Source organism: Crocodylus porosus, unplaced genomic scaffold (genome assembly GCF_001723895.1).
Source record: "Crocodylus porosus isolate Cpor-Errol unplaced genomic scaffold, CroPor_comp1, whole genome shotgun sequence".
Classification (NCBI taxonomy): Eukaryota; Metazoa; Chordata; order Crocodylia; family Crocodylidae; genus Crocodylus; species Crocodylus porosus.
Genome location: NW_017728907.1, coordinates 40,415,514 through 40,441,606, shown reverse-complemented (window position 1 = coordinate 40,441,606; position 26,093 = coordinate 40,415,514). Strand labels below are relative to the sequence as shown.

Below are 26,093 nucleotides of genomic sequence, written 5' to 3'. Positions count from 1 at the left end.
AAGAACTACTTCACAGTTAGGGTGGCTAGGAGCTGGAACCAACTTCCAAGGGAAGTGGTGCTGGCTCCTACTCTGGGGATCTTTAAGAAGAGGCTTGATGACTACCTGGCTGGACTCATTTGAGTCCAGTCTTTTCTCCCGCCCAGGCGGGGGGGTCGGACTTGAAGATTTACAAGGTCCCTTCTGACCCTACTTCTATGATTCTACGATTCTATGAATACTCGTGATGTTTGCTTGCAGGAGGATGCTAAACATTGGTGCATCTGTCTTCCAACTGGATTCAGAAAATCTTCTGTAGGAAGCATTGACAACAACTTCAACAACTTTAGATGTCCCTTGTAAGTTGTCCATGTCTCAGCTCCATACAGCATGGTGGGGATCATGAGTTCTGAAGAAATGATGAACTTCATTTTGGATCTGACGTTGTGATCTTTGAACACTCATTTTTCAGACATCCAAAGACTGCACTTGCATATTTGAGACAATGTTGGATTTCTTTGTTGATGTCATCCTTCTGCAAGAGATGGCTTATGAGGTATCAGAAATACTCAACATTCTCCAGAGTCTCACTGTGGATCTGGATTACCAGAGCTGGGGACTGTTCATTAGGAGCTTGTTGGTGGAAGACCTTGGTCTTCTGAATGTTAAGCGTCAGTCTCATTTTCTTGTATGCTTCGGTAAAGACATTGATAATTACCTGAAGGTCTGCTTCCAAGTGAGCACACACTACAGTACCATCAGTGCACTGGAGCTCAATGGTTGAGGTCAGGGTGGTCTTGGTTTTGGCTCGGATTTGACTGAGGTTAAACAGCTTACCATCCATTCAGTAGCTTAGCTTCACTCCAGCTGGAAGCTTGGTGGTCAGATGTAGCATCACAGCAAGGAATATTAAGAAAAGTGTTGGAGCGACAGTGCAGCCTTACTTAACTCCGATTTTAACCTCAAAAGGATGTATATTAGATCCTTTATTCAGAACCAGGCAGAGAATGGTGACAATTTTTGGTGGGCATCCATACTTCAGAACAATGCTCCACAACACTTCTCGGCTGACAGAGTCAAAAGCTTTCATAAGGTCAAAGAAGGCGGAGTAGCCAGGAAAGGAATGTACTCTTGCCTCATTCATGTTCTCTCTGTTCTGTTTCAGAATAGCTCTCCTAGCCTTCCATCATTCCCCTCGTTTGCTAGCCTCAACTGTTTCAAAAAAAGTCATTCCCCCACACCCCCCAAATCAAGATATTGTTCTAAAAATCATGAGTCTTAAAAATAATAAATCTGACATTCTTTTGATTGGCTTTCTCTGTTTAGATCTTTATGGTTTATGTTTTCAAGCTCTTCTGTTCAACTATGGGAGCTGGGAAAGAGAGAGAGAGAGAAATGAAAGCTGCAGTTCTCACATAATCACTAGGCTCCAGGAACTGGCCTTTAAGAACAACATCAGATATCTCAAGACTCATTTAAAATGGCAAGAGTTGACAACACAGGAAGGGTAGGTAAGGTCTGGGAAACATCAAATTCAAGCTCAAATTCTTCTATTAAAATAAAGATTTTGTGAACAAACAAGCAGCTCCCAGTAGGAGGATTTACTATACCTAATATATCAGAATTATAAAAGCATTGGTGGAGTAATAAGTGATGATACTTTAGCGATTTCAAGCATGCTGTTCATTGATTTTTTTTTGGATTCATAAAAGATGTTATTGACAGTGTTTTGTGTAAAAGAATTATAATTATTCCATGGATGTATGACAGGAATGGGGAGTACTTCAGACAGTACCCAGCAATGTTTGTCTTTGTTATGCGGTCACAGTTACTTTGCTCAAGAACTGGTTGTTTGTTCTGTTTATAATTATTATCTAGCACCCAGGCAGAAATTCTGAATACCCTGACAATAAAGTTGCACTAACAGTGGTAACCATCCTGCACACACCTTCCCTCCCTCTCTCCTGTGACTTCTGAATCAACATTCCAATACATCTCCCTGCTTGTCGTTTGTGGGTGTCAAAGCTGTGTTTAGGTTGCGTTCCAGTTGGTGGTGACACTTTTCAATGTGGCCAACAAGACCACAATTATATATAACATAGATAAAAAAGAAAGAAGGAAAGGAGTGGAGGGGTTGTCAGGGGCTGGGGGCCTGTGTGGCTTGCCACCTGCATGCCCCATATGAGCCTGGCACCACAAAGTGTAGCAGGCAGGTGGAAGCATGGCTTTTCAGAAAGAGGTGGAAAAGACACAGAGATCTTCGGGGGGGCCTGGGAACCACAAGCACCTCCCCACCTCCTCCATGCCCCAGCACCTGGCAACCCCTCCACTCCTCTCTGGAAGTCATGATGGTCTGAATATCTCTACCATCTACCATCCCCTGGGAACGTTGTGGCAGCAGTAAAATCCTAAAATATGAGGCTGCTACTTAGAACCTTTAGCAGTGTGTGTGCAGACAGTCCTGTCCAGGGACAATTGTGAACCAGTTCCTTATCAGTGACATTTTTGGAATGGTTCAGGTATTATATCTGTCCACACTCTATGAATCCTTTCATGAGAGTGGAAGTTTATATAAAATATGTGTCAGGGATGCTAGGCCTCAGGGCCAGCCCACAGGTTTTTGGGGCCCTCTGCAAGGTATAGTTTTGGGGGGCCCTGATCCATCAAAAAATCAAAATTGTGGTTAATTGCGGTATAAACTCACTGAAATAAAATAGTCTGGGCTGGACTATGTGCACGTGGGCTGCAGGGGGCATGGGGTGAGCACATGCTGGGGATGCCTGGGTTCCTTCCCCGGAGCTGGGGCTAGGGCCAGGGTGGGAGCAGAGCCAGGAACTCCTCCCCCCCCAGCCAGGAAGGGGCTCCCTGCATGAATCGAGCCCTTTAGACATGGTGCAAGCAGCAGGGGGTGAACAGGGCATGGCCCCTTAGCTGCGGGGCCCCCTGGGGCCACAGGTTCTTCAGGATAGGATGGCCTGGCCCTGCACCCAGTTTTAAGACTAGCTCCCCCACTGGCTTGGGGGATCCTAATATTTCGGGGCAGCAGGGGAGCAGAGCCAGGAACTCCTCCCCCCCCAGCCAGGAAGGGGCTCCCTGCATGAATCGAGCCCTTTAGACATGGTGCAAGCAGCAGGGGGTGAACAGGGCATGGCCCCTTAGCTGCGGGGCCCCCTGGGGCCACAGGTTCTTCAGGATAGGATGGCCTGGCCCCGCTAGGCCTTCAACGTTCAGGAATTCATACTGGTAAAAATGATACGTCAGAAGTTACTTAATCTATGCTGCTTCCGCCTTTTGTATTTGAGTGCTTATTACAGAGCATGCCAGAATTAATCTATTTATCATTTTTAGGATAAATAAGAACTACTATTACTAATATCTTCAGAATATTTTGAATATTGAGCTAATATGTAATTATGATAAGAAAGACACAATTATATTTTTGTGCTTAATCATGAGAAGACTTACATTTTCACCCCTCTCTTTTCAGTGATTTCATTGCACTCCATTACAATGTGTAACTAGTTTTCTGCTAGAAAATCCTATCTGACATCAATCTTCACACAACCTCTCTCCCCAACCCCAACACAAAAACCCACCCCCTATAATAAGTAGGGTATAATTATTATATAATAATTATTATATAATAATAACTAAGGGTGAGGAAAGGGAGCACCAGAACCCAGATGCCGCTTTAGCGGGGACACCAGAATCAACAGCCGCTCTCAGGTAACATCTTTCAGTGCTTGTTCCTCCTAACCAGAATTGTCAAATTTTTGGGTACAACCCCCCTTTCCTTCCTGCCCCCCCAAATCTCCAGACACAAAAATCACTGTAATTTCAAGTGAGAGGCAAGCATTTTTGTAGGTGATATCTTTTATTGGAGCAACTGCATGGTCCAACAGCCCTTAGACAAGCTTTCAGGTATAACACTACCTTTCTTTGGATCTCTGAGGGAAGCAGACAGGGCAGAGCTAAGGAGCAGATGGAACAGAAGCTTGTGGAAAACTCCATATGTAAATAAAGAGAGGAAATAAGAAATTCTCAGGTAGCCAACAGACAAAAGAGATGCAGTAGACATCTGATAATGGAAGAATAAGATCGTTCAGGAGGGTTGTTATCACCTGTGAAGCACAGAGAATAGTATCAGGTAGATTATAATGAACTGTTAAGTCATTGTGTACGTTAAGTCCCTGGTTCTTAGTGTCCAATAGGCTAATTAATTTTTGTTCCCAAGCTTGCCTTGGGAAGGTGTTTTGTAGATTTTCTTTGAGCAAAAGAACTGCAAGGTTAGGGAGTATTTTTTTCTGTGAAAAATGTTCTACCTGTGTTCCAGTTTCTCTGTCTTTTATCTTTTTTTCTTTTTTCGATGATCATTCATTTTAGTTCAAAGCATTTGTCTGATTTCACCCATGTAGTTTCTACAAGGGCAGTTGGTATACTGAACGAGGTATACCACATTCCAGTATAGACATGTATGATCTACAGAGTCTGATGATTTTGTTGTGGGGAGTGTATATTGTTTTGGCAGTACAGATCAGTTGACAGGTCTTGCATTTATTGTTAAGTTAGGGCTGGGACCCTTTAGGTGTGTGTTGATCACAGGAATTTACTTCTGATGATGAGTTGGGCAAGGTTAGGGAATGGTTTAAAAGCCAGGAGGGTGTGTTGGGGCTGTGAGAGGAAGGGAAGGAATCAGCCTCAGAATATTTGTTCACAATCTGCTCATTTTCCAGTATAGGTTGTAGTTGTTTGACCTTTCTTCATGGTTCAGGTGTGGGATGATAGGTGACAGCCAAGGGTCTGTGGGCAGTGGGGGTTTTCTTTTTGTATTGTAGTACGATGCTGCAGGGTATTTGGGTGGCTTTTTCAAACATTTGGTTTATTTCTCTGCTGGAGCATCCTTGCTGGGTAAAGGCAGTTTTTAGTTTGTGAGATGGATGTTACTAATATTCTCCACAGACCAGTCATGGTGATATCTGAGGGCCTGAATGTTGATCACTGCTTTTTTGGTGTGTTTGGAATCTCTTTCTGTGGACGTTAAGTGTGGTGATCCATGGTTTTTCAGTATGTAGCATGGGGGGTGGCACAAAATACAGCCCACAGGTCTTTGTCCAGCCCATGGTGGGTCCCTTGGTCCCAGGCCCAGGCACAGTCCAGCTGTGGCTCATCCTGCTTCCCCCTGGGCATGCAGTGGGGCTCAGGTGGCTCTGCAGCTGGACTGCCTTTCTTTCCAGCCACTGCTGCTGCTGAGGCCAGTCCCACTGCCGCTGCTGGGGCCAGCAGGGACCTGCACTGCACAGCCCCAACCCTGTGTGCCCTGTACCTGCTCCAGGCTGACCCACCCAGGCTCAGCAGTGATGGTTTGGGACAGAAGTTGTTGCTCAGCAAGGGAAGAAAAGTGGCCCCTCTCCCTCAGCACCTCCAGGCTGTCCCTGCTGCAGCTACCTGGAGCCCATGCCATGCCAAGCTGCCCTGCTTCAGGCTGCCCAGCAGGACACCAGTGGCAGCACACAGCAGATGCAGGGCAGCCTGGCATGGCTCAGGCACCAGGCAGCTTCAGCAGAAATGGCCTTGGGGGGTGCGCTTTCCCCTGCACTGAGCAACAGCTTCTGTCCTGTGCCACCACTACTGAGCCTGGCTGGGCAAGCCAAGAGCAGGTGCAGGGTGCGCAGGATCAGGGCTGTGCCCAGGTTCTGTCTGATCTGCTCCTGCTGGGGTGAGTCTGGAGCAGGGACAGGGTGGGCTGGGGCTGCACACTGCTGGTAGTGGCAGGGAGGCACTGCAGGGTTTGTGAGGTCCAGGTTGTTGTGGGGTAGAGGCGGATGCTGACCGGCTCAGGGGGGCATGTGCTGGGGTCTCCCATGCACACCCCACCATAACCACAAACCCTCCCCTGAAAATTCCACAATTCTACCCTCCCCCCACACAATCACACAGTCCACAAACCCCACACACACTCACATGCCTCTGCAGGGAGCCCCACTCACTACTATGTGCACACACCACACACATGAACCCCTACTCCCCCCACACACCCCACCCCAGACACTCTCCCCCTCCACACACCCTACAGCCCCCCATAAACCCCATACCCACCCACACATCCCCACAAATGCACCTTCCCAGAACCCCCAGAACCAACCCACCCACATCCACACACACCCCACACCCTATATACATACATATCCACACACACATACCTATAGCCCCCCACAACCCCATACCCACCCACCCATGTTAATTCTTTTATTTGATCAGCTCACAATGCCAGTCACTGTCATCCATTTGCTAATTTTCAAACAATCTCCTTCATGCTTTCCCCCATGCTTCCCATTCTGCTTGAGAGAATAGGTCCTTGTCATTTTGTGGATAATTACCTAATTATCCTTCTTAAAATCCTGCTTTAAAACAGTTCCTTGCCACAGTGCCTATAAAACACTTGACAACATTAGGCCATTGGTGCATTGATAATACCAATGTCTATCAAGCTGAATAATATTGCTTTTTTGTTTCCTTGGACTCCCCCATATAACTCTCCCTTACAGAGTCTTTTGGCTATGTGTTCATACAGCATTTATCACACAGGTAGCTTGGTCTATGATGAGAACTGCTAGGCACTGCCACATTACAAATAATAATGAAGGCAAGGCAGAGTGGCATCTTTAGAGATGGAATGATTCAAAGAGATGTAAGCTTTTGTAGGTAATAGTCTACTAGGGCTGTGTGAAGGTTCAGTAGCCAATTTGATTCAGAGGAGATTCAGTCCAATCCAGCGGCTGAATCTCCAAATCTGCATCAAATCAGAAAAGCAATTAAAAAGGTCCAAATTTTTAGGTCCGAAGACCAATTAAAAGATCAAAAGGAAGCCTCTGAATCAATTCAGAAAAGATTTGGTGCCGCTTTGGAGATTCAGCCATAGACTAAACAGGCAGCAGTCCTCACCACCCTGGACACAGCTGCCTCTGGCTGGTAAGTCTGTTGTGGTGGGTGTAGGGAGGAGGCAAGGGGCATGGAGGGGGCAGATCAATGTCCCCCACAGTGAGGGAGGGATTAAGGCTGCCCAGCCGGGGTGGGGGGGGGCACAGTCCTCGGTGAGGAGTCAGAGGGATGCAGGCATGGCAGCAGTGAGAGTGGGGGCTCTGCCCTGCTGTCACTTGCCCCCTTACACCTGGAGCAAGCTGCACCTGCATTGCATGCCCCCCCTCACTCCAGCTGGGCAAGCAGCAGCAGGGCATAGCCCCCACTCCCAGTGTTGCCATGCTTGCATCCTATGCCCCCACCTACCCCGCTTCCTGAGTCCTGCGCCCCCTTACCCCAGCCGGGCAGCTTGTCCTAGCCCCAGCCCCAATCCCTCCCTTACTGTGGGGGGGCATTGATCTGCCTCCCATGCCCCTTCCCTCTCCCCTCCACCCACCACAGCAGACTTATCAGCTGGAGGCAGCTGTGTCCAGCACAGTGAGGACTGCTGCCCGTTTAGTCTATGGCTGAATCTCCGAAGCGGCATTGAATCTTCAGATCTGATTCAGCTAAATCGAATTGGGACAGTGATTTGAATCACTGAATCGAATCACTGCCCCTCCGAATCAGCCAAATCTGAATCCAAAGTGAATACTTGCCACTTCGCACAGGACTATAGTCCACCTATTCATAGCTTCTGGTCAATTCATCTCTAAAGTGCCACCCTCCTCTGCCTTCTGCCTGACTTCAGATAATCTGGCTAACCACCTCTCTTTACAGATAATAATGATAAAACTGATTGAGGGGAAGGATTGTAGTCTTACTTTCCACATTGTCTCTGCTCTGATGGCTGTGCTAAGGACGGGCAGTCCCTATACACAGTCCCTATGTACAGGGAATACTGTTGTGATTGGTCTTTCCCACAAGTTTGTGGGGGCATCTTAGCTGCTCACATCTGCAAGAGCTGAGTTTCCTTTTACAAGAGTTGTTTGTTTGAATTCTAGCCTAGAATATGAGGTAGAGAAGGAAAAAGCTAAGGATAAAGATGGATAGTTTCAAATGCAGGGACCTGTATACAAATTCTTCTATTCCTAGTAATGGGCAATATTTTTTATTTGGTGTCATTCATGCTCTCTGAAGAGTGACTATGTTTAATGTTACAGATGTAAGGTTTCCTCTAGTAATTAATTATCATTGTGTATGGAGGCAAAATTCCTCAACCTTTATCATTATTTACATGTTGGAGAAGGCTTAAAGACATTTTAAATGTGTTTTAGTAGAAACTAAAGCATTAGATTTACAGACAGACTGACATGCTATTATCTTTCTCTTTGAAGCAAATATTATACAGTGCAGAATGTTTTATATAATAGTGAAGTGCAGGGGTTTCATTAATAATTAAATATAGCTTTGCCATACTCAGAAATGTGCAGAAAACTATGATATTTGGAAGACACTCTTCAGTGATGTTAATCTATAAGTTATATGGGGTTTTGTATTTTTATTTTGGTTTATATTTTCTTTTTTGTAGATTATTGCCTGTGTTTATAGGATGTGAATGTGATAATTCCTTATCTCACATAAAAGCTAGATGCTAAGAATGATGTAATTTTGACCCCTATCCCCAGGTAAAAGTAGCATGTAGCCACAGGGCACTACTTTTACGGTTGTCTGATACATTTTCCACCCTTTCCTTTCCAGTGTGCATCCAACAAGATAATTAAGCCTCATGATATAAATATATTATGGTACATGTTAATTATAATAGTGCCATGTTCTGATGTATATGTTTATGGGAGGGTATTGTGAGCTCTCAATATTTTATACAGGAGATACATTTTAATATAAAGTAAAAGTTATATAGCATAGTATAATGAAACTGAAGGAAAAAATACCGAATTATTATTAAGGACCTTGAAAATAAAATGATTTTTATTGTAGAAAAGACGGGATGTTATGTTTTATATCCACTTTAAGAAACAAAAAACAGTGCATACTTTTAAGATGGGATTTCTTCAAAGAAGTACACGTAATATTTTTGCAGGCTAAAGTATATGTACAATTACATGCTTCAAATATATAATTATAAATCAAAATTCTGTATAGATATGCAAATAGCTTGCAGATACTAAAAAATACTGTTTTAAAATTCTGTGGAATGTGCATAGATAGATAGATATAGCTATAAATTAGGATATATAGTGTGCTATGTAGAATCTTTTAAACTAGCTATCTGTTGCCTCTACTTTCAAGAGATACATTATTAAAACAATTACATGAGTGTTAACAAACACATATATTGATTCACATATCCTAGAAATTAAACAATAAATTAATTTCAAATAAAACAAATTAAATCCATGCACTGGCAGGTATTATTTTTAATTGTTGTGTCTTGTCCTTTATGATCCATTGAAAAGTTCGTGTGTTCAGGTGCTCAATTAAAAGTATTAGTGACAACAAATATTGTAGCACAGGCCTGTACAAGCCAGCCTTTCACTTGTAAAGGGATAAGTTAGATGTCTGTGTAGGGTTTTTTCATCTTTAATTCCTAAAACTCTATGTAGCTACTCTTCTCAAAAACATGAGGGCTGTGCGAAGAATTTTCAAGTACGATGCTAGTATTTGAGCCATTTATTTAGACTTAGACAACATTAGCAGTGCTAGGATAGAACAGATGATAGGCTGTGTTATACTTCCCTGTGTATTTTTACACCATGTTTTTATTGTGTGATAGTATATAAAAAGCCAGCATAGCAGCACCCAGCAGCATCCCACACTCCAACATAGTGACAACAGTACATACAGCACATAACATGAAGTAAAACAAGTCAGGCAGACAGCAATTATTCCCCTCGGTCCTTGTGGTGAATCACGTTTGGTAAGCTCTGACCTGTTCTTCCTTTTGAGAGCAGTTCACTTGCATCCGTCCAGGTTAGTTAGACTACACCCTGTGGGAAATGTTGTTTTACATAATCTTCACAATGGTAGATTACAGTAATATAGACTAACTGACTATAAACCTGTATAATACTGCACACTCTTGTGTAATGAAAAACGCTTCCTGCAACTCAGAATATGAATAAAGAGACATATTTCTTTAAATAAAATCTTATCTGGAGAAGTGCCTGCCCTTGACCTCCCCTTGTGCCCACTATCCCACTGTGCTGTGGCTTTGATTGTTGGTTGTATGGAAGAAACACTTACACAAGAGGAGGCTGCTTTTGCTCTCTTTGATCCTGGGACAGTATGCACGAGGCCAGCACCACAAAATAACTTAACAAAACTTTTCTAAGGGTGTGTCTGTACCACAGTGACCACTATGCTCTGACTGTGACAGCAGTGCTGTGATGGCTGGATACCACAGCCTTTCCCAGTCTGATCCTTTTACCTGGTGGCAACAGCAACACTGGCAGTGGTGGCAGTACTCTGGTTGAGAACCGCTGAAGTAAGCTAAGGCAGCACAACAGTGGTTCTCAACTGGGGTGTCCCTGACTTAAAGACGTTATAGAAATGTGCCCTGATTCTAAAAGATTGAGGGCTGGTGGTCTAGACTGTACTTTGGTATGCTTTTCTAAAAGTAAAATTCCTCCCTGAACCAAAAACAAAGACGAGTAAATGTATTTTTAGGTTATTATAAATATACACACCATGTATTTTATCAAGCCTAATTTGTAAGTCATTTACTGCATGGCTTGGTTTTGCTTTCTGTGCATTATTGGTCTATGTCTTTGTTCTCATTTTGCCGTGACATACTTTGCTTCACATCCCAGACCACTAGCCAAATAGAGCCAAGAAATTAAGTAAACTTGTGTCAAAAGTTCACAGAGGAAACCATTTGGAAGCTGTGCCTTTCACTTTGTCTATTTAGCCACAAAGAATACAAATGATTTTGACGTACTCCTAGTAAAGCTTGCTGTTGCATTAACTGTAGACAACTTTTCCCACTAGTTTAATTTGTTAAAAAAACTACCATGGTCCCTTGGACCTGGGTAATTAGCCAAGAACTTTCAAGGTTGTTTCCATTAGAATGAGAAATTGATTGTGTGAGTCAGGTATATTCTTAATATAAACATTTATTTAGAAAAAAATGTACAAAAAATCCTGATACTCTATACATGGTCTAAACAATAAACAGCAGACATTTTTGTTGCTTAGAAAGTGAGTCCTTCCAATAGATCACTTTTGCCCAGGAATCTTTATCTCTCTTCTTTCTCTTCCTGTCATGCTTGCACTTGTGATTTTTTTTCTACTTCAATCCCGCACACCTTGTTATCAATATTCTAGCCCCACATTTGTAACCTGGGAAACTCCTAATCCATATAGTTTTACTCTGACCTGCCTCAGTTGTACTACATTTAAGGACTTGATTGCTCCTTTGTCTTGACATACCTATGGGTTTTCATAGATGTGTAATTTTACTTGGATCTGATACTGAACTAATGAAACCCATTAACATCTTTTGGGATAGCACCATTCTCTTCTTCACATTCATACCCTGAACACCAAATTTTCTGCATATTAGGGGGGAATTAAATAAATGTGATTTAAAATAATATTTGGCCAAATCTTTCTCCAGAAACACAGGTGTGAATCCAGACTAACTCTACTGAAGAACATTAAGTTGTTCCAGATTTACTGAGTTTAGATGTAAGCCATAGTTCAGGATATCTGAAGAATTATTCACATTACAGAAAATGTTAGGATCTGCAAGAATGTACTTCTAGTAGAGCTTTGTAGAATTGCCTGGCTTTGTTTTCCCTTCCATTTTGAATTTCATTATGAAAGCTTCATGCCAATTTGGAGGACAAAAGTGTCATGTATTTAAGATCTAGTTGGATTTATTGAAGATTGAACACATGTGTGGTTTCTGATGGAAGAAGTTGGTAGAGCAATGAATCTCAACCAGGTGCCCCCAGATCCTTTGAAGGGTGCCACAAGGTATAAGGAGAAAAGTGAGATGTGAGGAGATAAGGGCAGGCTCAAGCTTGTCCCTGCTGGGCCAGTCTCCTGATCCCTCTGCAAGGAGGTAAGTACTATTAATATGTAAATTAGATTTTGAAATTGGGTGCTACTCAATTCATAGAAGTTATGGAGGGGTGCCTTGAGTCCAAAATGGTACCACTGGGTAAAGTGTATCAAGGAAATCATAAAATTAATAGACAAGAAGTCTTGGGAAATGACAGAATCTAGAATGATTAATGTAGGAGGAGGTAATATGATAATCAGAGAAAGAATTTGGTCTTTGTGAAAGCAGTTTTGGGTGAAGGCCAGGTTAAAAGAATGCGTGAGGTTGGGAAGTCTATGGAATGGCAAATATAGGCAGTGATCAGCTATTTCATAGGAAGATGACGTTTTGAGTTATATCAACTAATATGAGCTGACAACAAGATCAAAAGAAGAAAAAAGCAGAATTTTACCAGACTGGTTTCTAAAATCTTCAGATCTGCTAGTGAAGTTACCACTCTGAGTACACTCCCATTGAAGTCAGCAGGTTTTCTGTGTATTCAAGGAATCTGGAACACGGCTCTTGGGTGCCTATAGACATGCGGTGAGGCTGCTCTGATGCGCTGTAATTACAGTGCGTTGAAGCAGACTTGATTCATTATCACACCCCAGCCAGCTTCCGTGTCTCATGTATCAGCATTCCCATTCTTCAAAATGGCAGTGGGGGCACTTTAACTAAAGCTTGTCAAATGCGTTTTAGTTCAAGTGGCCCCTCCACTGTTCTGAAGCATGGGGACGCTGATACACAAGACACTGTGGTGTTTTAATTAGAGCTGCTCTTGGAGCCACACCCACTCCTGGAGCATGTATTGAAGTGCTCCTTGTTTTTCATAACACCTGAACTAGCTTGGTTACCTCTAACTGCACCACAGTGTTGCCCCACTCAGTCAGGGTCTCCAAACCCTTCTGCCTGTTTACAGTTATGTCTCTGGTTTGTACATGCAATGGGTTTCATTGTGAGTACAGCCCAAAGTGCCCGAAGAGCAGCTGTTAGATGCATACTTGCCATTTGCTTAGACAGTTCATTGATCTGCACATGCAAATTGCTGCAATTACACACAAATTAGCCATGCATTATAGATGCTCCTCTCGTACATGCAGCAGCATGCAGGCAGATTACAGCAGTCTCACAGTGTAAAGTCTAAGAGCACAAATGAACCACATAGATCAGTAAGTAAACAACCTGAAAATTTTAAAGTATGTGAAGTCATTCCTTTGCTGTAGGTCAGAAATAACTTCATGCTGTTAATTATAGGTATTTATCATAGTTTATACGATTTTTGTGGGGCCTTGTCAGTGATCAAAGGTGGTTCTTGAACACTTGTCATCAAGTGAACTAATAATTGTAGGAATGGCTGATTTACTAAATCTAATATGCCATTAAATTGACTTATTTTCTCCTTTTCAGCTGTTAATGTTGTTGATAAAAGGGACAGTTCTCTTTTAGTAAAGCTGATTTGTTTCAGTCAGATAGAGTAATTATGTACACTTAGGTATACTATATGTATGCACATATTAACACATGAAAGCTATGTTACAATAACTTTAAAGGTCTGTCTTAACTTGGAAATAGACAGGAAGATTTGAATTAAGGTGAAATAGCCTGTGAAAACTTAATTTAAAAATAAATAACAAATAGAGAAAGAAAGAAGGCAGTGATGTCACTGACTTATTTATACTGTGCCAAGCTGAGCCTTTAGAATTATTATAAAAACACGAACAGGGGATTTAATCCTTGTATACATTACATTTGAGAAGTGATGGCTGCTTTTATAAACTCCAGCAAAAACATAAAAAAACCAAACTGTGGATGGACTCTAACTGGAACAGTGCTGTGGTCTTTGCTGCTTTAAGATTGTACTACAGGTGGAAACAATTTTTCCTGATTCTCTGAGTCCTAAAGTACTTTTGTACTAACCTTGCACCCTGGATTCAACCCATTTTCTTTGAATTTGCCTGCATTTTTCCTGGGAAAAACGTTTATGTAAAGAATGGCCTCTTGCTGGGTCGCACAGCTTGCTTGTGGTGTAGATGAGTGTGCCAGTTCAGAGCCCTCTGTTCAGAGTTGACTAAGACCTTGAAGAGTTCTTCAGTCCCACTAGGCCACAGAAGAGCCTATTGAGATTGTCAGCCTTTTTTCCTGCCAGGCCAGTTTTTTTATTAGGCTGATAAACTCTTGAATTGTTGAAAAGCAGCTGCTCTGAGGAGGATTTAGCTGATTCTCATGGCGTTTCTGGGTGTGTGGGAGATATATTTATGTCTGGACTATGTAGGTCCCTTACACTGTTAGACCTAGGTGACCTCTTTTTCTAGTTCAAAAAGAGGCTGCTGGAATGCAATTAAGATGCAGTGTTACTTTTCTGTAAAACCTTAGCAACCTAATCAATTACTCTTCTCTTTTTCTCCATCTTTGTGTTAGTTTCGCTACACCATCATATTTTTAACCCATTTGGAAGTTTTGTTTGTGCCATAATTTGGTTTTACCTTGTCAGGGCACATCTCAGAAAGTCTTATTAGAGCTCTCGCTTTAAAAAGGTAGATCGTCCTGCCTTCTAACCAAGAATTCTGTCGAGGTTCGAGCTATTAATTTTCACATATTGCTCAAGTAAGCAGAACTACGTGCATTTGATTTTTTTCTAATAATCTCAGATGTAGTTTTGTTGTAATGTAGTACACAATTCATATTGATTAACATGTCTGTAAGTGAGATATGCATTTTATAGACATGTATTCTAAAGTGAAGCATGAAATCGAACTGTAAATAATTGCATTTAAAAAAAATCCTGTGGTTTTTTTTTAATATATTCTGCACTTGTGTAGCAAAATTTGTACCTATTGATACACAGGTTTGATTAAAACTAAAAACAAATTTACATTTGTAGGAGTTGCAGCACTGTTGTTTTCAATTTGTTATATGCCTTTACCTGGCATGCTATTTCACCCTTCATGACACACATCAATACCTTCTTTATGTCTGGCTATTACCACTCATTTAAAAATCTATTTTACATGATTCTTCCAGCCAAAAATGGACCATAATGACACAGAATACAGCCTGTGCTTCATAAATTCTCTAGAAATCAATACTTTGGCTGGGAATTTGTCAGTCTCTCAAAGCCATGCATCATTAAACTTTACTATTATTACAGTGGACTCTGCTTCAAAGTTCACTACCTAGTTGATATTGGATGAACGCTTTTAAGCCAAGGAAAGGATACAAGATACAAAAGCTGCTTGTACTGACATGTATTTATCTAGAGGATGTTTAAATTATGAAATATAAGTTACCTTATATGGTTCAGTGGAATTATGGTTAAATATTACATGCAGATTTTAAATGATTGCCAAATGGCTGGGACACGAATCCATTAGCTCTAAATAGGAGTTATTCTGCCCATAGTTCCTTATGTGTATGCTACTAGTGCTGAGAGAATACTGCTCACAAACATTCATTCAAATTTGGGGCCTGTATTTGACTCATTCAGCATTATTTGCTATTCAAGAATATTCATGTGAAGGGGCTTTTCTACACATACATATTTAGGAGGTGGCTGCTTTTTATACAAAATTGCATGCAATCATAAGCAAACAAGGGCACTTATGAATGAGCAAAAGTATTTGTTATTCACCATTCATCATTTGTTGTTCATTATTCTTTTGTTTGAAGTGCTGCAACCCTCCTCTCAAGGAGCAGAAAGAAAACTGTGGCCACTTACAGCATGGATAGCAAATAAGCAAAACAAATGGTTTTTGAGCAATCTATAGCATTGCTCATCTATACTATTCAAAGAATAGCTGTGAACTACAAGTACACACACACACATGCACGCGTGCACACAGCCCAGGAACTGCTAGCAAGAAGGTTTTGAGTAAAAGAAACACTATATTTGCAAGACATTATTTGCAATTATTATATTAAATGAGCTTTGCTGGCAGCCCACCTCACGTGCTCTTCCAGCCAGTTCCTGGCCCCAATATCAACAAGCCTACCGTTGAAACATAGGCATGAGAAGGGGGAAATACTTCCAAATGGCCTTGCTACATTGATTTTGCAATGCTCGGTTTTTCGTTAATGGTGAGTATGATTCAGCATCCTTGTTGCCTCCCAGTGCTATGCCACTGTGCTCCTGACTACACTTCAATTAACAGCCTTCACAGCTGAGAACTCTGGCTCTGTCACCTGTCAAGGTACTCGGTACCAGGTGTGTGCCGGCTCAAGAGTAAATGTGGAAATACTTGGTTGGTCCTAAAACTATGCTTCCCACACTCGCTCCTCTTAGAAGAGACCCAAGGGGCTCTTTTTGCCTCCTCAGTATCCCAACCCACAGAGCAGCACAGAAGCACATAGTGGTAACATGAACTTTAACAAGCTTTATAAGAATTTCTAAAATATGTGAACTTTTTTAATCCTGAGGGAAGTCACCTGCAAAAGATAAAGGACAAAATCAGTGGTTAGTTAGCAGGCACACACACAGGCACATGCCCCTAATGTACTTTACTGGGGGTTCCCACAGCTGCCTGTCTGCTGCATCAGCAGCATCTCTCTCACCCCTGAGATCAAACCAAGAGAAAACAGAAAAGGGTCATTAGTTAAGAGGCACAGGTGCAAACAGACATTATAAACCATAGACATTATGCACCTGCTCCAGGGAGCTTTGCTGGGAATTGAGACAGGTGCGACAATCCCCAGGCTTTGCAATGCTTGCAGGGATTGTTGTGTGTGGACACCACACGCTGTGTATACCAGAACAGGATAGTTAAGGTTGAGTTCACTGCATCTTTGCATCATGCTCTGGTTCATTCACACCAGTGCAAAATAGAATAGTGTAGGTCTCTAGCATAGTGGATCAGCCTATTTCTTTTGGCAAACGTAATTGGGGAAATAACTCCACAGTGTTCAGTAAAATCCAAAAATGAGCTGTAACATAAAACGGGGGAATCCTGAATGTCTCAAAACCATCTATAATGCTTTATATTTTAAGAAGTCTGCTTACTGCTTTGATTTTCTTGGTAGTTTTACCTGTTTTAAATTTATAATGTGAGACATCTAAAAGCAACAAAAATAGTTGTATAAATGGTTTGATTTAGGATTCTAGTTAAAGGTTACCAAGTCTCTTACACACATTCACTTCAATTAGGGTTTTTCAGGTATCAAGTTCCCACTGCATACTTTTTCCAAGTAGGTTGGGTTACCAGATTACCCACCTGTATTTTGATAATATCTTGAAGGTATCTAGCAAGATCAGGCATTTCATTCCAGACATGTGCATTGTATGAGCATGTTATCAAATACAGGACTCCTGGAGTCAGTATTCCAGTGGTACAAAAAGTAAAGGTGTTTGTTTTAAAATTTCTAAATGCCCCACAAAAAAGCTAGTGTGTCTGTAGTCTACTTGATACATTTTTACAACTCTGCCATATCATGTAGACAAAACAAATAGTCATTGGCGAGGATTTCTCATCATGGAAAAGAAAATTCAATCTGTGCAGCTGGAGCTCAGGGCTGCAAGTAAAATCGAACATAAGAAATTAGAGAAAAAGGGGAAGACAAGACAGTAAGGACGGCTTACGAAATAAGGGTGTGTGCAATATAGTTGACAGGGTATCCCTAGTGTGGTAGAGGAACTATTCAGCTTTTCATTAATACCAAGCAGTTCCTCTGGGACACAGGCTATGCCGAGTTGCAAAGATAAACATACTCTTCCGTGCACAGTCTCATTCAAAAACTCTCACAGCATTTCCAAGTCAAAGGGACACGTGAATACACAGCTAATACAACTGTCTTTTTGTCAGTGTCTTACTTTATTTAAATCATACATAAGTGGTATTTTAGTATTTTACAGTCACAAAGAAAGACAAGATGCTGTCTGAGACAACTTACAATCTGATTGTACAGAACACACCATGATCAGAGACACTATCAACACGTGTATTTTTGTGTGAAGAAAGCCAGCCTTAGCAGTATGACAACAAAAGAAGGGAACAAGAAATGTTCTCTGGAAAAGCTTTTTGAGTTTGATTTCTGTTCGCTTGCTTTGTTTAGTAAATCCCGGCATGGTCACGGAAAGGAGTGGCAATGGACAGGTCTCAGGCAGTGATTGGAAGTAGAGAGCTAGGCTAAAGAAAGCAATGAGAAAGAACCCGAAGGAAGAGAATGAGGTCACTGGGTACATTGCAGAAATGTGGAAATGATTCTCCAGGTGGGGGAGGCAATGTGAAAGAAGGTATGAAATCATAAGGAGAAAGAGCATGAAAAAGGGCTGAATTAGCAGAGTGAAGGGTGTATGTAAGGAAGCACTACGAAAGAAGAGAAGTTGTAGGCGGGTTAGAGTCATTATGATAATCCCTGATGGGATGAGAAATCTGAATGAGCTCCATTGTTTGCTCTTGTCAAATGGTGCTTGTTTTATAGAAGCAGAAAGGTGTTTCTGTTTCCCAAGTGCTGATCACCTAGGTACATGTGAGGTGAAAAAAGGCTCTACTTGTATGACCTACATAGGAACTTGAGGGACAGAATCCTTACTTGGGCAGCCAAGGGGCAGACATTACTACATCGTGTGGGATGGAGCAATGGAAATGGTCAGCAACAACTTTTTCATTTAGGCAAATGTGGCATCCATTGAATCCACATTATATACTGCTGCACTCCACAACTTTTTTCCCTCCACTCAGTGCCTGTTTCTGAAAGGCTACTATGGTGAATCACGTATGGGGTGCAATCCTGGCCCTGTTGAAATCAAAGACAATGCTCCTATTGACTTTCAAGCTAGGATTTCACCTAGGGTCACTGCTGTTTTGGTCCCTGTACATCAGCAAATCCTGTGTTTTAAAATGTGCATTTCCCCTAATGTGATGATTCAGGCACAGCAGGCAGTCTGATGTACTACCCTCTGCCTATGATGTGTCTCACTTTCCATCCTAGTGTCCATTACAACAAGTAAAAATGCAAGTAAACGTGACCAAGCCAATTAGTGACCTTTTTCTGTCATTTTTATTCTTGTGCACAGGGTAGTAAAAACAACTGCTAATGTTGCTAGCTTTTTCAAGTTCAGAATTAGGAGCAATTTTGTAACTATCTCAAATTATAAAAACTAGCAATATGCTCTGCTGGTATTTGAAGAAACACACATTTTTCTAAATATATACAGCCTACTTCAAGTGGGTTTACTCTTATGCAGAACAGAATAGGGGATAAGTTTTCTGTGAAATTTCTGTGTTAAATGATATAAAATGGTTTTAAAATTCCATAGCCATGATATAATTCTGTATTACATTTTATAGGTTTTTTTCTACAGACTCCTATTGCTAATGTTGGTAGAACTCTGTTGTCATCTTTATTCAACACTACAGGATTTTTTTCACATAAAGATGTGGACATTCTTTCCTTTGGTTTGATTTAAATACTCAAGATGCTTTCTCTTGCAGCCTTATACAAGAGAAACTCCTATTGACTTCCATGGGAGTTTGGCTTGCATAAGGAATGCAGCAAAATATAAATCCACTGTGCAGACTCATACAGTGTATAAATAATTTTGATTCTAAAACTCATTAAGGAGAAATGCTTGGATGGAACATTTCCATCTCTAAGTTCATAGTGCCTGAAGTCCCCCCCTCTTGCTTTTATCATCCTAGCAGAGTTCACCGATTACATATTTGACTTCAATTTACAAAAGCTTACCACTGGGGTAAAGGTAATATATTTGGTGTTTTGATATAATCTGTTTCATGAGCACTACTGTCAATATCTATAAACTTCTTTCAATACACCACACGAATGTTAACACTTTTCTTTGACTATTATTACCTTTAGAATAGCGTGGGTGTTTGTAAGGGGAGATGTTTTGGATGACTCATCTGTTACCACCCAGGGGACAACAGATGCACTAGTCTTATTTTTATATTTATTGTAAAATTAAATGTTGACATAAGTTCTGAGGGATTTGCATGAATACAACAACGTCATTATTAAGCAGCTGGGATCCTTGCATTTTTCAAACCTAATGCCAGAAGAAAAAAAAAATGAAACCCGAGCTCATGTGATAGAGCATAATGAATAGTGCCTCTTGTTTTCTCAAGAAATTATTCTGTGCTCGAAAAATTATCACCAGTGGTAATTTCACTGCTTCTTTCATTTAATACTTCTTGCATTATTCACATGAAGTCTGTAAAGTCATATAAAGTGCATGCTGATATCCTTTTTGCTATACCAGGTGCCAATTTTATTGCAGTATAAAAATGTATGCTATAAAGAGGCCCATTTTCCCCCTCACACAAAACCAAGATAGTTTGTGTTGTTTCAGATAGCACTGAGTATATTAAAACACCTGGTTGATCAAAAAGGGGAGAAACCACAGGTCATATTCAGACCTGGGGTTATGCCAGTTTCTGGTGTCATGTCCCAGAATATAGGCAATGGAGCATCTGGTTAAAGACACCAGCAATACTTGCTCCACCTGGAGATCTACGATGATCTACTTTGAGTGACGTGTACGTTGCTTCACTTCCTCTCCCATGAACTATCTATCATCAGGGCTGTTGTACAATAGTATTGCCTACAAGTATAGCAGTCCTCCTTTGTCAGTGCCCCAGGTTATAGGGAGCTGCAGTGCAAGTTCCTCTTTCTGCCTATCTTAAGGATGTGAATTTTTCCCAAGGCACAATAATTTCACTGATTTGAGCACAGGTGAATCAATCACTTTTGTGGTGTCTATGCTCAATACAGTACTTGTGCATGTATATACATACAAGAGCATGTACGTGCATTGACCTAAATGCACAAGACATACTATGTGCCTTTTTATCTGACCTAAGCTAGGTACAGATGTTACACTTAATGTGTGTTAAGCATGCAGAAAGCACTTTAAAGCCATAACAGTAAAGGCATTCACAGCACTTAAAGCACTTTGAAAATGGTGGATTATGCTCGAAATTAACCCTTGATGAATGTGGCAGCAGACTAAGGACAGCTTTAAACATGTTCGTGGTGGGGGGGCACTTTAACTACAGTGACTCCAAGAGCAGCTCTAATTTAAGCAGCCACAGTGTCTCATGTATCAGTGTTCCCATGCTTCAAATAGTGCCCCCACCACCATTCTGAAGAGCGGGGCTGATGATACATGAGACATGGAGGTTGCTGGAGGCTTGCTAATTAACACTTCAGCAGACTCAATAAATCAAGTCTGCTTTGATGCACTATAATTACAGTGTGTTGAAGTAGCCCCCCCCCCACACACACACACATGTGTACAGGCACCCTAAAGTGCTTTAGTCTCCCCCCTACCTGAGCCTCCTGACAACTGCAGCCAACACACTGCTGCAGCAGATTCCTCGACCCGGCTTTTGGCCACTCTGGGAACTGCGGGGTGGATAGATGAAGTCTCCCTCGCTGGGCAGATCCCACCCAACCCTCCCCCTGACTCAGAAATCTGGGGGTGGCCTGCACAGCCCCCACTCTAACTTGTAGCACTTTAAGTAGTTAGAGAGCTTCCACCAGGGGCTTTCTGAAGATCTATACTTAGCCCTAAAGAACTTTATGAAACTATCCCTTTATTCATGTTTTTCTACTGTGTGCCACTACAAAGTGTTGTTGATTAAGTGGTGTTTAGTGCAGGTGCTTTTAAAGAGGCCTGCTGAACCAATCCCATGCATAAACTGGGACCATAAAGGGTCAGTACTACTGAGAAGTCAAAGACAGGTGCCACTAACTAGCTCCATGCTGAACAATATGAAACACAAACTCTTCAGGCCTGTTCAGAACTGCTAGGCAGATTGATGTGAACAGCTGTTCAGAATTCTATATAACTCTTTTACTGTAGACATGCACCTTATTCTGTAAATGGTATGTATAGAGTATGGATAATAAATGGTTCTCCTTGTCATTAAGACTTGCTAAGATCAGTAGCCATGCTTGTATGCTTCTGTAATGAAAGATTTGTCAAAGATTTACAGACAAGTTTGCTTCAAAGCTACATTCAAACTTTCAAAAACTACATTTCTTCTCAGCAGACTGAAGTGATGAAAGATGCCAAGTACCTATTCAAAATGCTCAACAGACTGACAGAGCAGAGTCTATTACATTTGTTTTTTTCTGGATATTTTGTCATTCTTTCTTTCCAACATGGTATATCAGTGCCAACACTTAAAAGGCAATGTCACTTCCACTCCAGTCCATTTTAAGGGAGTGTTCACACTTTCTCAGGAGAACTGCAGAGGTGTGAGGGGCAGGTTGGACAAGTGGATCTGTGCTACTTAACAGTCTGGTTTCCTTGAAACAACTTGCAATTCTGAAACATTTGAAAATGTGAATTCTGGAAATTTCAGTTTTCCAAAAACTTGTTGCCATTCCTTGATTAACTTTATTTTTCATAGCAGTGATCATGTTTGGTGACTAGGACAGTGCTTGGTGGTACTCAAAATCTTGTTCTTTCACTGACTGCTGAGTTAATAGGATCCTAATTTAAGTGACTATATAGTCCTTATGTTGGCTCCCTGCTCAGGGCTTAATACATTCTCCTTAACACATGGGAATAGTATAACAAAAAACTGTGTGTGTGTGTGTGTGTGTGTGTGTGTGTGTGTGTGTGTGTGTGTGTGTGTTTGTGCGTGTATAAATATGAGTATATTTGCTAATGGAAACCAGATAGGCCAGATATTAATTATTCTGCAAATCAATATTCTAACACGAACTGAAGTTAGTCATTACTGTCATGAGTTACAGGGCAAGGTAGCATCTTAAAGGCCAACTCTCTCTAATCAAAGATACCAGGAGCAGTAATTAATTAAATGTTCCTTGCTTATGAGTACTTCTGAATTTGAAAAAAAGCGTTCTTTATCACAAAGTTGTAATAATAAAAATAATAATACTTTGCATTTAATGTGTTATTCATCAGAGGTTCTAAAACACCCTATAAACACTGATAAAGCCTATTAGATTACAGATAGTAAACTGAGCCACATAAAAGATGATGACTCCTGTGAATTTACATAAAGTAAAGAGCAAGAAAAAGAATCAAGAGTTAAAGGCTAACATTTTCATAAGCACCTAGATGACTTCCAAATCTTAATGCTATTTTCAAAACCATCTAGGACACACAGGAAACTAATTCACATTGGACATATCTACAAGGGCTTTTAAGCGTTTATGCATCTTAAGCAGTTTTTGGCAGGTGTCCACACATGCAGGGACTTGGCACTAAAGTTAGTGCACCTGGCACTGAAGTTAGTGTCAAGTCCCTGCAGCCCTGCCATGTTCCCCGAGTGGCTAGGTAGACCCAGCACTAAAGTTAGTGCCAGGTCATGTCTATGCATGTGTTAATGTACTTTAACTAATCAAGCCTAAATTTAATACCTGCTATTTGCTACTGAGAAGTCAAAGACAGGTTCCACTAACTACTTGCATTTGCAGGCACCAAATTTAGGCATGATTAGCCTAATTTTGCCCTTTTTAATGCATATTAAGGGTGTGCACATATAGACACGTGACCATAATGCACACTAAATTAGGCTAATGCGCAATAATGTGTCCCATGTAGATGCACCCATCGATTGTCAATTGGGTTCAGGCACTCCTGATACAGAAAAGTGATCTGCTTTCCAATGTGTTGAAATTCCATAGCCTCCATTGAACTGACTGGAAGTTCAAAGAGCTCAGCACAACCCCCCTTCCCCCCCACCAAAAAACCCCAAAAAAAACCCCAGCCATTTTTTATTTAAGCAATCAAATGTGGATTGTTTTTAGGTCCTCACATTTGAACTTGACAAGCAAGAGAGTGTACTTTCTCATCATTGTTATGGTTTAGTTTTTTGCAGCTTGACAATGTTTGCAGTATAAGGAGTTCCATAAGATAACAAAAGTTACAGCTAGGTGGCATTTGAAATCATTGACATGGCATAGCAAACAAAATTAAATGCTCCTTTTTTAAAGCTCTAGTTTGTCCTCTGTAGGAAGAGAGGGAGAAGGATAATATTTACTGAACATCAAACAAAAAATAGAATTGTTCAAAAAAAGTCTTCATTTCTAGCTGAAGATTAAGAAGTTGCTACATAAAATAATAAGCCCAGAGACCCAAAGTATAGAAAAATGCATATAGGGTTCTGAACAGTGCAGGATTTTTTTCATACCCAACCTCTATTTCTCCATGTTGCAGGTATAGCATAAGTGTCAGCAATTACAACCCTCTCTGCCCTGAACCCTTTCATGTTTCTCAGGATTGTGAGAATGTGCTGCAAGATGTGAAGAAGTAATTAATTCTTGACCCTTTTGCTGAGAGTGTGAACAAGATTGCAAATAATTTCAGTGGTGAAGCTGTGGTTTTTTACCTTGTGGGCACTTATCCATTTGAAACTCAACTGACCACCAAATTCACTTCAGCTAAACCACCATATCAGCATTAGGTGCATTAAAAACTTTCAGATGTTTTAACACTGCTACAATCTACACCCCTCTAAATTAGGATTCATTTTAACTATTGTTCCAAATGTAAAAAAGCTTTGTATCCCATCACCAAAGCCCTTAGCCATTCTGTGCACCCATTCAATTCAATTTAAATTAGGCTTTTCACCTGTGATGTAAAATACAAGAGAAACATTTATGTTTAATTTTCTGTTTGTTTTTTACATAGTGATAGACTGGAAGAGTTTCAAAAGACTTATATAAATTTTAAAAAATAGCATGTAGCCACTGCCATGTCTGCTTAAACATCAGAAAATTCTACTGTGAGGTGCAGTATTTCCTGATGTCACTGAAGAAAAGGCATAAAAAGGCAGCTTTGCCGTTCTAACATATTTCTAATAACAAAGATCATTGTCTTTGAACTTTTTCAAACTCGCTCGGTTCTCCTTTGCTAAAGTCATTAAAATGGTTAGAACCTTGAGCAGGGTTACAGTGTTAAAATACTTGACTTTTTCCTTTCTCCAAACAGAACAGCCTGGCTTTATACATAGCACATATCACATTAATCCACTCTAACTCGTCTATCAGTCTGACTGAGTTTCTTCAACAGATTCCCCCAAAACTGTGTTAAAAAACATAAATCACTGGATTAAACTTGTAGAGAATGATGAAAGCTCGATTCGTGTATATACATGTGGTGGTACAAATGGACCCTTTTATTATTTAACCTGAATGAAAGCAATAAATTTGAAACAGGTTTAACTGATGATATTGGTAATCCACAACAGATTTTGTAAATGTTGTTGAATGAACATTGGTTTTGTTGAGTAATCCCTTGGATTAAAGAAAGGACAGATAACTCAAACAGTCTGTGAAGCAGCAAAAAAAATATGATTCCTAAGTTTTGCTGTAAGTGAGAATTAAACTGGCAACAGCAAATTTTAGCTAGGAGTGAACTAGAATTTTTTTAAAAGTTTGCCATTCTGATCATGGTAAATTCTGTCTGGAATACTTCATTTTGACTAGTATTCTTGTAATATTGCATGGATATATCTCTCGGTACATCGAGCAGGGGTATCTCCAAGAGGTCAATTTGCACCATTTAAATGAAGAATGCCAGAAAAAGAGTTTTAGGAAGACTTCATGGGTTCTTTCTTTCCTTGGATTGCATGTGACAGCATTTGAACTTATTTCAATTCTGTCATATATGTGGCCTTCTCATGGCAATTAAGTGAAAGCAGTAACCGGCTGCAGTAAAATATAGCATGCCTTTAGAGAAAATGAATTCCTTGGCAGGAAGGACTTCTGTCTAAGAATTGCTGGTCTGTCGTGAAAGATCAGCCCAGGAGTCATTGCTACACACTTTCCATCCTGTCTCCACTTATTAATGATATTATAAAGACTACATTGAAGACACTAATACAAATGTCCCATTAATAGGATTGAATATCAGGGTGATAAAAAGAAAAGTAAGAAATGATTCCCCAAATGTTTCATCAGCAGATTGTTGGAATAGCATACGGGGGCAATTTTCTTTCTCTTGCATGTCTTTTTTCTTGCACAAAATGCTGTTTACTAGGGCTGTGTGAAGCTTCAGTAGCTGATTCGATTCAGAAGAGATTCAGCTCGATTTGGTGACTGAATCTCCAAATCCAAATCGAATCGGGAGACCACTAAAAAGCTCCGAATTGATTCAATGCATCTGAATGAATTCAGAAAAGGCCTCCAGCTGGTAAGTCTGTTGGGGTTGGGGGTGGGG

At 40.8% G+C, this 26,093-nt stretch overlaps 1 protein-coding gene and 1 long non-coding RNA gene across 12 annotated transcripts in view; one reads left to right on the top strand and one right to left on the bottom strand.

The window, feature by feature from the left end:
- The window catches only part of ADGRL2 (adhesion G protein-coupled receptor L2), a 488,780-nt gene that overhangs the window by 139,129 nt on the left and 323,558 nt on the right, over positions 1–26,093 (top strand). The window lies entirely within an intron of this gene.
- On the bottom strand, positions 15,783–18,498 carry LOC109307353. The gene is made up of 3 exons (XR_002100243.1): positions 18,439–18,498; positions 17,149–17,446; positions 15,783–16,366 (listed from the first exon to the last, which is right to left on the bottom strand). It is a non-coding gene; the product is annotated as an uncharacterized LOC109307353 (long non-coding RNA).